The sequence below is a fragment of the Pelodiscus sinensis genome, chromosome 8 (assembly GCF_049634645.1).
Source record: "Pelodiscus sinensis isolate JC-2024 chromosome 8, ASM4963464v1, whole genome shotgun sequence".
Lineage (NCBI taxonomy): Eukaryota > Metazoa > Chordata > Testudines > Trionychidae > Pelodiscus > Pelodiscus sinensis.
The window spans coordinates 52,880,587-52,893,025 of NC_134718.1; the positions used below are offsets into that span (position 1 = coordinate 52,880,587).

The 12,439-nt window shown below is 41.9% G+C and overlaps 1 protein-coding gene across 3 annotated transcripts in view; it reads left to right on the plus strand.

Moving 5' to 3' along the window:
* ADAM12 (ADAM metallopeptidase domain 12) overlaps positions 1-12,439 on the plus strand; it is a 303,749-nt gene that overhangs the window by 187,332 nt on the left and 103,978 nt on the right. The window lies entirely within an intron of this gene.

Here is a 12,439-nt window from a genome sequence, read left to right on the forward strand (position 1 = left end):
ACATAGTGGTATTTACTCACAAAGCAGCTCCAAATCACAGCAATTAACTGTAAATTGGCTCTAGTGTTCTCCCTGGAAAACCAGTTTTCCTGTCAAATTTCCAGCTGTCTCAGACTTTTCTGGGTTTGTTTAATTTATCTACAAACAGCATGACTGTTTGGAGCCTTTCCTGCCTCTGTTTTACATTTTCTATGGTGGTGGTATTGTCAAGGCTTTTGTATTGTAGCCATGAAAGTAATAGGAGCAGAGGAGTAAGAAAACACAGTGAATAAGCAATTTGTTACCAAAATTCTTATCCCTATTAAAAGGGCAACTTTGACCATAGTTATTAGGATTCCACTGGTGTCTTCCAGCAAGAAAACATTTTATGGGTGCTTTTTATGGATGTGTTTTTCCTCTTTTATTCATTCTCTCACTTTTGGTGAATTTTGTGCTCATGGCTGAATGACAAGCCTAGTCCTCTCTTTGGGTCCAGTCCACAGCTCCTTACAAAGTCATTTACACCAGTGCAAAGGGGATGTAAAACCTTATCCAGTCAGAATAGAACCATTTTTCACTCAAATTACACTGGTGCAAGTAACAGGATAAGTTGTTGATAAACTGGACCTCTGGCTCATAAGATTGGTGTAGCATCTTCTTTTGCCATGGCTGGCTTTCTCAATTCCTGCTGGTGTGGTCCAACCTTAGCTTATAGGAGAATATCTAGGGGGAGGGATGTATCTCAATATCCATAGTTGTTTAACCTCTGCATTCTCTGTTGGAACTGGCCATACGAGCATCCATGTGTGATAGTGGTTTTGTGATAGGAACTCCTGTTGACTTAGAGCCCAAAACTCATTTCACAGCCTGGTGACAGATAATAACTTTGTCAGTATCTGAGTTTGAACAGAAACATACAGTTGAAAGGTTACATACTGCACTACCAGTTCCCAGAACCATACACTTCCTCTCATTAAGATAAGTTAGGAATAAAAGCCCAGATGATGCAAAATGCATGGGCCTGCTGTGAAATACTAAGTGTGCTGAGGACCTCACAGGTTTGGAAGAACAGTTCACCTACTACCTCTTTCACAAATAATAATCTATTTTGACCAAAATGTTAAATACATTAAATGAATGTTTTACTAGTGTGCACAAAAATAGTTTAAAACAGTGCAGGAAATTCAGAGCTCAAGCAACCACTTGGTCCTTGACACATTCCATTGTGGCTGAGCACTGTAGAAAATTAATGTTTAATGGATAACATTGCAAAGCTACGGTGCTGCAGCTTCCTTATTTATGTTGCTTTTCTTTCCAGAGCTCTGTTTTGATCTGATATAGTCCCAGGAATCCTAACTCCACACAGAATTTCACAAGAAAGTTTTCCATCTGTGTAAAAGAAAATCATGTGCCTTTCCTAGGTACCAAAAGAATTCATGAAAAGGCATTAAAGTGACCCAAAAGAGAAGGTTACATTTCTTTAGGAAGCTGTGAAGCTTATAGGGTATGTCTACACTACCCCGCTAGTTCGAACTAGCGGGGTAATGTATGCATACCGAACTTGCTAATGAAGCCCAGGATTTGAATTTCCCGGGCTTCATTAGCATAAAGCCGGCGCCGCCATTTTTAAAAGCCGGCTAGTGCGAACCCCGTGCCGCGCAGCTACGCGCGGCTACACGCGGCACGGGCTAGATAGTTCGAACTACGTAGCCATTCCGAACTATCTGTACTCCTCGTGGAACGAGGAGTACAGATAGTTTGGAATGGCTACGTAGTTCGAACTATCTAGCCCGTGCCGCATGTAGCCGCGCGGCACGGGGTTCGCACTAGCCGGCTTTTAAAAATGGCGGCTCCGGCTTTATGCTAATGAAGCCCGGGAAATTCAAATCCCGGGCTTCATTAGCAAGTTCGGTATGCATACATTACCCCGCTAGTTCGAACTAGCGGGGTAGTGTAGACATACCCATAGATACAATACAACCATATGGCTAAATGTAATACCAAAAGGCAGAATCAAACCAGAGACCTCTGAAGCTTAGTGCATGACCCTCTAATGACTGAGCTAACACTTTCTTAAGGCTGTAGAGGAAACTCATTCTTTTTCCCTGTAAGTGGTGTAAGTGCCACTACATGGGACAGTACACCAAACCCAGTAGGTGTGTGGGTTACATAAGCATTGAAGACACATTATTGCCCAACCTGTATTGCATAAGGAATGGTATAAAATCTGAACATTAATTTGGATTTGAAAAAGTGTTGCTCATGCATGTGGAGGAAGTTTGATTTAGACAAAACTGAATCACATAGATATAGAAAAACTTAATTTTCTTCTACATAAAACGTTTTTGTATTCCCCTATAATACTTCCTCTCAGACATAAATTAGAATATCTGCTTCGCTTAGGCCTACAATGGCATAAACTGAGTTCAATTGACACTGATAGCTGCCTAAAATGCAGGTTATAAGAGAGTGTAATCATGCCCTTGTCTGCATATTTCTTAACTCCTTTGCATATTTCTTAACTCCTTTGGAGGAAGAAGAGTTGAGTGGCAGGAGAGTGGCTGTACCTTCTGAATGCATGAAATAGGGATGATGGATAATCAGCACTTCCATCTGGAAGAGCAAACCAATTAGATAGTTTTGACTACTTGGGAGGTGCTGGTTTGGCTGAGGCAAGGTCATTTTCCCATGCTGTGGAAAATACTCTGCTTTTTTTCCTAGGCAGTCATCCCATTTAGTAACAAAAATGACAGTCTTCTGGGCATAATAATTCAAATAATTTGTATATTTGTGCAACCTTATGTTTGTACATGTCTGTTTTCTCTCTTTTCTGGTACTTACCCTTTTGCGTGCAGGATATAGAATATACACACATACAACTCATTTGTGTGAAGAGGATTTGTATGCACAAACCTCTTTACCTGAATGCACAGCTGCAGGTGCTGAAAAGAGAAGCGCATATGCAAGTACATGTGCATGCATTAGAAGAAGCCATACACAGAACCTAGGTGGGATTTTAAAAAGTGCCTCTGTAATTTAGGAGCACATGTCTCATTGCAAGTCAGTGATCCTTTTGCTCCTAACTTACGCATTTTGAAAATCTTTCCCCATCTGTCCAGGTGCAGTGCATATTTGCTTAATAATAAGCACAACAGTCATACATACATGAAAATTTCAGTCATTTCACAGCAGAAAATGGACAGTAAAATCATTTCTGTAGGTCCTATGGTATTTATAACCCCCTCCTTTTCAACCCCAAATTTGGGGCCAAGTTTGACTTCCATGTCTCTTTACTGTTTCCATATATTATTTACAGTAGGCTTCTGATAATCCAGCACTTTGGGACCTAGGTGGTGCCGGATTATCAGATATGCCGGAGTACCAGGAGGTACTCCAGCGGGGGGCTGTGAAGGGTCTGCCGGGACCAGCACTGCATCCGGGGGGTGGGCAGGGAATGGCACGGCGAGGGGCGAACCCTCCACCATTTTGCAGTGGTGGTGGCGGACTTGGGGAAGCAGCGGAGCAGAGCAGCTGGGGTGCTGCCGGATTGGTCCCGCAGCGCCGCCCCTCACCCCCCTGCTTGGCAATAACTACTGCAGTCTGGGGGGTGGGGAGCCCGCTCCCTTCCTGGAAACTCTCAGCAGCTGCGCGGGGCTTCCCCCGCCTTCCTGCAAAACAGCAGAGGGTTTGCCCCTCACCGCGCTATTCCCCACCCACTCTCCACCCTCCGGCCGGACACACTGCGGGTCCCAGCAGACCCATCACAGGGGTATAATTCTCTTCTCCTCTTCCCTTTACCAGCCACGAGTGCCCATGAGGCTCATAGCAAGTCTAATTGTCCAGCTGGCCAGAGCAGTTCCGGGTTCCAGTTGGTGCCGGACTGTCGGGAGTTCCGGACCACTGGATACCGGACAATTGGATTTTTGCTGTATTATACAGTGCTACCAAATAACACACTAAAATGTTATTGACGTTAACTGCACCCTCTTTTCTTTCTCTAGTTCCTTTGCTATCTTCCCTGGTCTGTCTTGCTATTCTAATGGTGAAGCTCACTCTTAATATTTTTTCTGATAACACAGTTACTGGGCCGTGACTCCCAAGTAGGGGACATTACATTCTATTATCACTTTCTGTAATTCCATCCTTGAATTCTGGGAACCAAGATTTCAGACCAATAAGTGATCACACAGGATAAATCTGATTTGCAATATGAAAGGATTAACCTGCCTAACTCTGTGTTACAGTAGTCTCTGGACACAGGTAATTTTTATACACTGTACTATGGAATAGATTTTACATTGATTAAGGATGCTTTGCTAGTATAAAGCAGGTCCATGTGAACATGGCGTATGTCCAAGTGAGAAATCCCTTATTATGTTTCAGTACCATAAAACAACACAGCCAGGCTACGTCCACACTGCGGAAGAGGAAATGCAAATGGAGCGCTCGTTTGTATATCTCATGCTCTCATTTGCATATCTTCCAAACCTTTTTGAGGAAGAGGGTTCTGTGATAAAAAGCCCTGTGTAGAGGGGGCCATTTGTTGGAAAAAAATCCTTTTGTGCAAGAGCCTGTAGACCTAATTTTTTGAGGAATAAGGGATCTTGCGCGAAAGGGTTTTTTTCTGACAAATGGCCCTATCTACAAAGGGCTTTTTATCGCAAAAACCTCTTCCACAAAAAGGATCAGAAGAAGATATGCAAATGAGAGCGTGAGATATGCAAATGAGTGCTCCATTTGCATTTCCTCTTCCGTAAAAAACCTGCAGTGTAGACACAGCCCCATTGCTTCAGTCGTCAGTTTGAATTCTGTCCATTATCTGTTTGAGTCAGGCACTAGGTTCTTAGATTCTGCTTTTCATCGATGCAACCTAAAGCGGGAAGTTTCATTACCTGAGTGAGACACAGAAAGGTGAAGTAAATTGTCCAGGTGGGGTAATCCAGCAGGCTGGTGGCAGAGCCTGAAATAGTTGAGTCCCAATCCTATAATATGTCCAGTGGGCCATACTAGTACAAAGAGGTAGGATATAATGCTCTTCAGGTGTTGTATGTCAAAACCTGAACCACTTACTCAGTCATTAAAGCTAATATAATGGTTGTAGGATTGGACTTCACATTTGGAAAATTGAGGCATATAAACAAAATAAAGGTCACATTTCTTACTTCTTTCAGACTGTCTCCATGTCATACCCATCCAAAACTTGAGCAAACTCCACATTTGTGCCCCCACACGGGCAGTTGCCTTTGTGCACTGTGCAATTGTCTGGACATTTACTTGATTGGCTTGCACCCTTTCACAGTGCTCATAAAATGGAGTCTGGAAGAGCCTTTTCCCTTAGAAATATAATTTTAAAAAGCTCAGCCAGTTCTATAATACTCTTTCCATTTGCAACTTAGTTTGTCTGTACAGTTGTGAACCTTTGAGAACAGTTATACAGAGGAAATACACAGGCCCGCCAACAGGGAGGCGAAGGGGGCAGTTGCCCCGGGACTGGCGATTCAAAGGGGTTCAGCAGCAGCCTGAGCCTCGGGCCCCTTAAATTGCCTCTGGAGTGATGTTATGCCATACATTATGGGCGGCCTTTAGGGCTGGTGGGGAAAGCACCTCAGGTCCAGGTATTGCTGAGGACCAGCTTCCCTCAGCCCTGACCCTTCCATCTGAGACCCCTTCTGGGTGTCACTCGCACACACACACATACACACACACACATGCACACACTAGTGGCTGCATCTAGACTGGCATGATTTTGCGGAAATACTTTTAACGGAAAAGTTTTTCCGTTAAAAGTATTTCTGCAAAAGAGCATCTAGATTGGCAAGTGCCTTTGCGCAAAAGATTTGCTTTTGCGCAAAAGCATCTGTGCCCAGTATAGAAGCGATTTTGCGCAAGAAAGCTCCGGCGGCCATTTTCGCCATTGGGGCTTTCTTACGCAAAAAATTCCTGTCCCTGTCTACACTGTCCCTCTTGCGCAAGATCACTTGCACAAGAGGGCTTTTTCCCGAGCGGGAGCATCAGAGTTCTTGCGCAAGAACACTGACAATCTTACATTAGATCATTAGTGTTCTTGTGCAAATTCTCGCAGCCAGTTTAGACAGCTGGCAAGAATTTGCTCAAAATCTTGCCAGTCTAGATGCACCCACTGTGTCCAGAGCTCACACAGGTTTATGAATAGTGCTGTTTCCAGAACTAGGATGATATGTGGACCTAGGGGATAGATAATGAGCATGCACAACTGAAGGCATATAATCCTACCTAGTTTAATTCAGCCCTGAACAGAGGGGCATCGTGAGAACTTCTCGAAATTTAAATCACTTTGACTTAAGTGGCACTTCACTGGTACATAGGGGTTGCATTGAACCTGTGCATAGGTTTGAATTTCACCCAGCATGAACACACAGTATACACAAATGTGATAGCCTTCTATTTCAGTACATTTCTCATGTACTAAGGCAAATTACATATACGTTTGTCTTATAATAGGATTTTTAATTGTTTTTATTTAGAAATGAGAATAACTTTGAGCTTCATTAAAACCAAATGTTTATTTGCGTTCATGGGTATCAGATTTATTAATTTACCTAACTCTCCACTTGTAATTCGGCAGAATAATATACCATCAGATAATGCCATCCGAGCCAAGTTTTTCTTTAGCATCACAGTTTCTAAGACAAGTATGCATCAGTGGTTTATATTGTCAGGGCCCACTCTTCTGCTGACAGGTTGGAAAAGAAAAATCTCATTTGTATTTTAAAATTTCCAAAAGCCTGTTGATTTATGAAATATTACTGGCTTTGCATTATGTTTTGTTTCTTAAAAAAGTGAAGGGGAAATGGAATAGACCATTTCACTTTGTCATGTATTAAGTTAAGTTATTCCCTTTAATTACACTTCCCCTCAGGAGGTTCCTGGCAAGTTAACCAGCAATTAATAACTGCATTTGTTATTTTATGTTTTAAGTTTCCTTTCAGTGGGATGAAGAGAGAAATCCACATTGTATTCTCCTCCACTCCAAGTTCCCTTTTGCTAGTGACAGAAGGGGATCTGCCCAATCTGAGGGAGGATCAATTCTTTGCAGACTTGTTTGCCTTGTCAGGGAGTAGTGAAGTCTAACTGGGCTGGAGCTGCTACTTTTTAGGGTTGTGGGCAATGGACTCTTTCTCTTGTGGGCAGAGAAAGGGGAAAATTAACCATGGGAACAAGGAACCTCTTCTTTTCTGGAGGAAGGAGTGGGAGTATGGGGATTACTGGGCAGAGAGAAGAAATGGAGAAAGGGTGATGGTATGAGGAGATGAGGAGGTGAGAGTAGGCATACCATATTACAGATGCTAGTGGTGTCACTTAATGTACCACTGGAAGGTGCTCAGATATTAGGGTGATGAGGGGCTCCTATTTTGCTTATGCTGTCACATAGCTATTCAAGAGGAAGGCCCTTTGGTATGCAAACTTCCATCTAAAAAGCACAGCTTCTTCCAGCTCTCTCTTTGGACCTTCACAGACTTCTTCCAAATTCAGCCTGGAAGACTTGGGAAGAAAATGAAGAGGCACAGAGCCTGTGTGTAAATAGCACCAGCCTTTTGGTAGATCTCAGGAGATCCATGATGGGCCCCCATTAGCTGTAGGAGCCCTCCCTTTTTTTGCACCTTCACTCTCTAATGCTGTCATGTATGCACCTTTTATGAGCACAAATGCCTTGTCCACACTTTTGGCAGCATGGAGAGGGGAGTGAAAGGCCCTGACAGGAGAGCCAATGATGAAAGGTTTCAGCAGTTGCCCCCTCTATTAGTCCCCCGCCACTGTGAAAGGCTACGGATCAATGACCCTTAGTGCTGGCTGGGAAATGGAGAACAAAACAATAAAAATTACAATCTACTCTACCTGACATCCTAGCCCTGTACAGTTGGTGGTCTAAAATAAAGCTCCAAACAGACTGCCATCCAAAATCAAGCCAAAAACCACAGCTACCCCTCCCCGCAAGCAAACAGGAACATTCCCAGTTAATATAACATTTCTGGAACAAAAAGTTGTTCTGGAGCATGTATAGAAATGAAAAAGAATGGACGGAACCTAAAAGCAGTCACGGGTATACATTGGAATCAGTGGATCATTTATGTGAGCAAGGGACCATGGCTTAGCCCACAGAACATAGGCCTACGGCACAGAAGACTTGTGTTCTATTCCCACTTTCTCTGTGTGTTGCTGAGTGATCAGAAGCAGATATAGCATTTTCTTGTGCCTCAGTTTCTCCATGTGTGAAATGAAGTTGCAGAGACTGCTCTCCTGCATAAAGCTCTACAGAGGCAAATAACTAAATAATTGTATTATTATTTAACGTCATTTCCTAAATGCAGCAAGCAAGGATTTCCAGCGAGAGGACTGCCAGAGAGGACTCTGAACTAGGAAAACTTTTCTTACTTCAGCTTGGATACAAAATCCTGATACAAAACTCACTGAAGTCAATTACATTCTCTCCATTAACTTCAGAGTGCCCTGGATTAAATCCAGAAATCCAGCTCACCCCATTAAATCATAACTGCTGGGCTAGGGCATAGGGTGAGAGGCTTTTTCACAGGTAATCAGAAACTAGGTTATGGAAGAGTTCATATTCTAACACTGAGGCTATGTCTAGACTGCGGAGTTAAATCAGAAAAAGATACGCGAATTGCAAGCCACAATTCGCGTATCTTTTTCCGCTTTTTTTTTCTGATGAGGCTTTTCCAAAATTTGGCCCATCTACCCAGGGCTAAATTTCGGTAAAACCTCCTCTTTCAGAACATCCCTTATGCCTCATGTAATGAGGAATACAGGGATGCCAAAAGAACATGTCCGCTTTTTTGGAAACTTTTGAAAAAGCGGACACGTTTCTTGGACACAGCAGAGCTTTTCCGGGATACCTCCCTTATCCCGCAAAAGGTCTGCAGTGTAGACATAGCCTGAGTGAGTAATAAAAATGTGGACTATTTTTCTTAACTGATCTAGAGTAATACTTCCTCAGCTGTTTTCTAATATTTGAAAGGCTTTTGGTAAAAACTATTAAATATACAATGCAGCAGTGGTAAAATCAGTAAATGTCTCACTGCATTGACTATTTTTTATTCTTTACAACAAAAAGCTATTCAGCAAAAACATCCCAACTGTTGGCTCCTTTGCTTTGGAAGTAAACATCCCAGCTGAGCTATATCCTGTCTTGGCCTTTGAGAATGTGTACGCTATGGAGGAGTGGGAGAAACTCATGTTCATGAGGAAGAGGCAAAAGCAGTGTGGGAGTAATCAAGCTTGTTTGACAAAAATGTGCGAGGAAAAGAGTAATTTTGGATTTATTTTATTTGCATCAGATTCTAAACACTGAAAGGCTATAAGGTACAATTACTGTCATCTCCACTCCACCAAAAGAAGTAAAGAAATAGAAGTTTTCATCTAGCTACATTTTTAAGGTGCTGTATTTGGCACTGATTATTGTAAAAAATGCATTTGTAGCAAAAGGAAATTAGTGAGAAAACAGAGAACCAGCCAAGATAATGCATATTTGATATTCATTATCTTATTACAGATGGTCAAAAGCAGGTGCTGATATCCTGTAGGCAATACTCAAAGAATAACAGTACATTAAACAGAAAGTTATATTTTCTTCTATGTTGAATTTGCAGATTTTTGTATAGCATGATGGCCTATATGCAAAGGTAGAGCTGTTCTTAAAAGCTTTTACTCTCATTCAAGATGGGAATTTCAGTGTCAGTGAATTGAAGGTTCCAGTCTCAGTACTGTAGTTGGAGAATAAAATTAGTCACTTAATAAAAATATCTTCTCTTTACTTGCATCCATATTTCCTGCTTCTGGGGAAAAGATCATGGAAGGGAAATAGTAGTTATGGAGTGACTTTGGACAGTGGTTGAGATTACAAAATGATACGCTGGAGAAGCTGTAGTAATGATACTATCGCTTGCAACTTGTACATTGTACAATGTAAGCAATTTCTTTTATAAACTCCTGTGACCATGACACTGATGAAGCAGCGAGAGGTTTTTAACCAAATGTATAGTATAAATAAGGAGGAATATGAAATATGTATTATCTTATTTTTAGTAAACTGTACAATTTAAGAAACAACACCTAAATGTTATGTATTTAGTGTTGCCTACCTGTCAATGCTGTAAAAATGTCAGAATTGCTTGACTCCATCAATGAAGCATCAGCATGGAATTCTGTTTCCATTGTTGCTCTAGCTGCCTTCAGAGTTTAATGATTAGTTATACCAGAAAAAGGCTACAACCATTATTTAATTAAGTTGCGTTCTAGACTTGCCAATTGTTGGTGCAAAGGGGATGTTGTCCCATGTTTCCTAGCCTCTTAGACTTTTTGTAGATGACTTAAAAGACTAGCCAAGAATGGAGAACTATTAATTGGTTGTTGGGAATTTTTCCGATGACTCATAATAGTTAGTAAATTTTTCTCGGCCTTTTATGCTTCATCTTACTCTACATTTTTCCTGTTCCATTTTGGCACTGTAAGGAAGATAATTTAATATTTAATGTAAAAATATAATATCAGTGGGTCATTATGGTTTTGATGTTTAAATTTAGTAAAAGCAGAAAACCACACTGCAATTGTGCCACTTCCTCTTCTCTTTTAGACCTTGCTTGTTCTCTGTCTCTTCCCACATTACTTTTCTTCTGGATTTATCTGGCTTTCTCCTTCTCTTTTTAGCTAGTGAAAAAACTTATTCACACTTTTAACTGGTATACACTTAGGGCATGTCTATAGTTGCCAGAGAATCAACGCACAAGAGTTCAATCTTCTGACATTCAATTTAGCAGGTCTAGTATAGATACTCCTCTAGTACTGGAATCCAGTACTCCTCCTTTTGCAAGCAGTAAGGGAAACCAATGGGATCATTTGCTCCTATCAGCTTCCTGCAGTGTGGACACTACTACGGTTCGGCTTATGGTAAGCCAACTCGGCATATGATAAACAACTATGATTGTACATAGCTTGAGTTGCATACCTTAAGCCAGCCATCCTGGTCTAGTATAGACCAGGCCTAAGTGTAAAGCTCTTGGAGGAAATGGTTATCTGAACTGAATTATGAATGCTCCAAAACCATGCAGCACCGCCTCAGTTATTTGGGCTGTAGCAGAAATTTGATACCTATATCTGATTGTTTTAATTTTCAAAATATCTGTATAAATGTTTAACAATCCACAAAACACGGCTGTGTAGTGGGTAAATATGGGCCTGAAGTGACTTGTCAAAGGCTGCTGAGGGAGTGGCAAATGAAGGATTTATTGGACCCTGGTTTTGTTCAGAGCTGTAAATTATGGCCCTCTCTCGTAAAGATCTTCTTGTGGAGGGTATTGCAGACCACTTTGAGAAACATTGCTCTAGTGCTTTTCAGCTGAAGTTCTAATTAAGGAACCCTCCCCATACTTGGCTAGATAGGTAAATGTCATCCCCACTTTACAGAAGAAGAAACAGGTGGCATGAACTGATTTGTTTGTGTTGCGTTGTAACCCAATGAAACCTGATCTCCCTCATGTGCTGTAACTTTTCAACAGTCTCTCTGCTGCCTTCTGATATTTTCTGACAGGTTGTCCCTTTCTGTAACCCTTCATTACCAAAGGGGCCTCAGAAAGGAAGAAACTGTCTCCACTGTGCTGCCTAGCATGGCCTATCTCAGTAAAAGCAGGTTCAAATGGCCAAAGCTTCGCATTCACTGTTTCAGTGTATTCAACTGGTGGTTTGTTTGGGGTTTTTTTGCTTACCATTATGTAGTCACTGCACTAAGGATGAGACTCGTTGACTTGTAAAGCACTTTGCAGTGATCCTCCGCTATGAAAAGTCACTAAATGTCATATTCTCTCCTCCCACTTTAACTTCCATGTTGATGCTGGAGACCTGGCTTCTAAGACATCATTATGGCCATCTGTGCCTGTTCCATGCCAGTGTGGTGTGGTCCATAATAAAAATGAGAGCAGCCTTTTGATTCTGTGGAACAGCGCTTTAAATGGGGAGCTTTGACTATTAGTGGAAATATTATCATACCATGAGCTGCAGTACTTTAGGCCAGCCGTCAATAGCCCCCGAGGAACTGGTCCAGCAACTAGGGATTGCAGGGGCATTGGCACACTCCCTGGGCTTGTGGGGAGTAAGTGGGACAGGTGGTAAGAGTGCTACCATGGCATTGTGATAGCGCTCTGGCATGAGAGGCTTTGCTTTACTTTAGCAGTGAATGCAGCAGGACAGTATCCAGTGTGATAATCCTTTTAATGTGAGCTGTCAGAAGTGTAAAGAGAGATTGGTTTTCTGGCCAGGGCCCAGGATTGGAAGCCAGGAAAGAATGCACCTGCTCCAAATTCTCCCATAGACTTCTTGAGTGACTTCATCAAGTTACTTGTTTTCTGAGCCTCTTTTTCTCCTTTACAGGCAGTAGATCTCAGGTGTTTAGCAACGATTCCTTTATTAATGT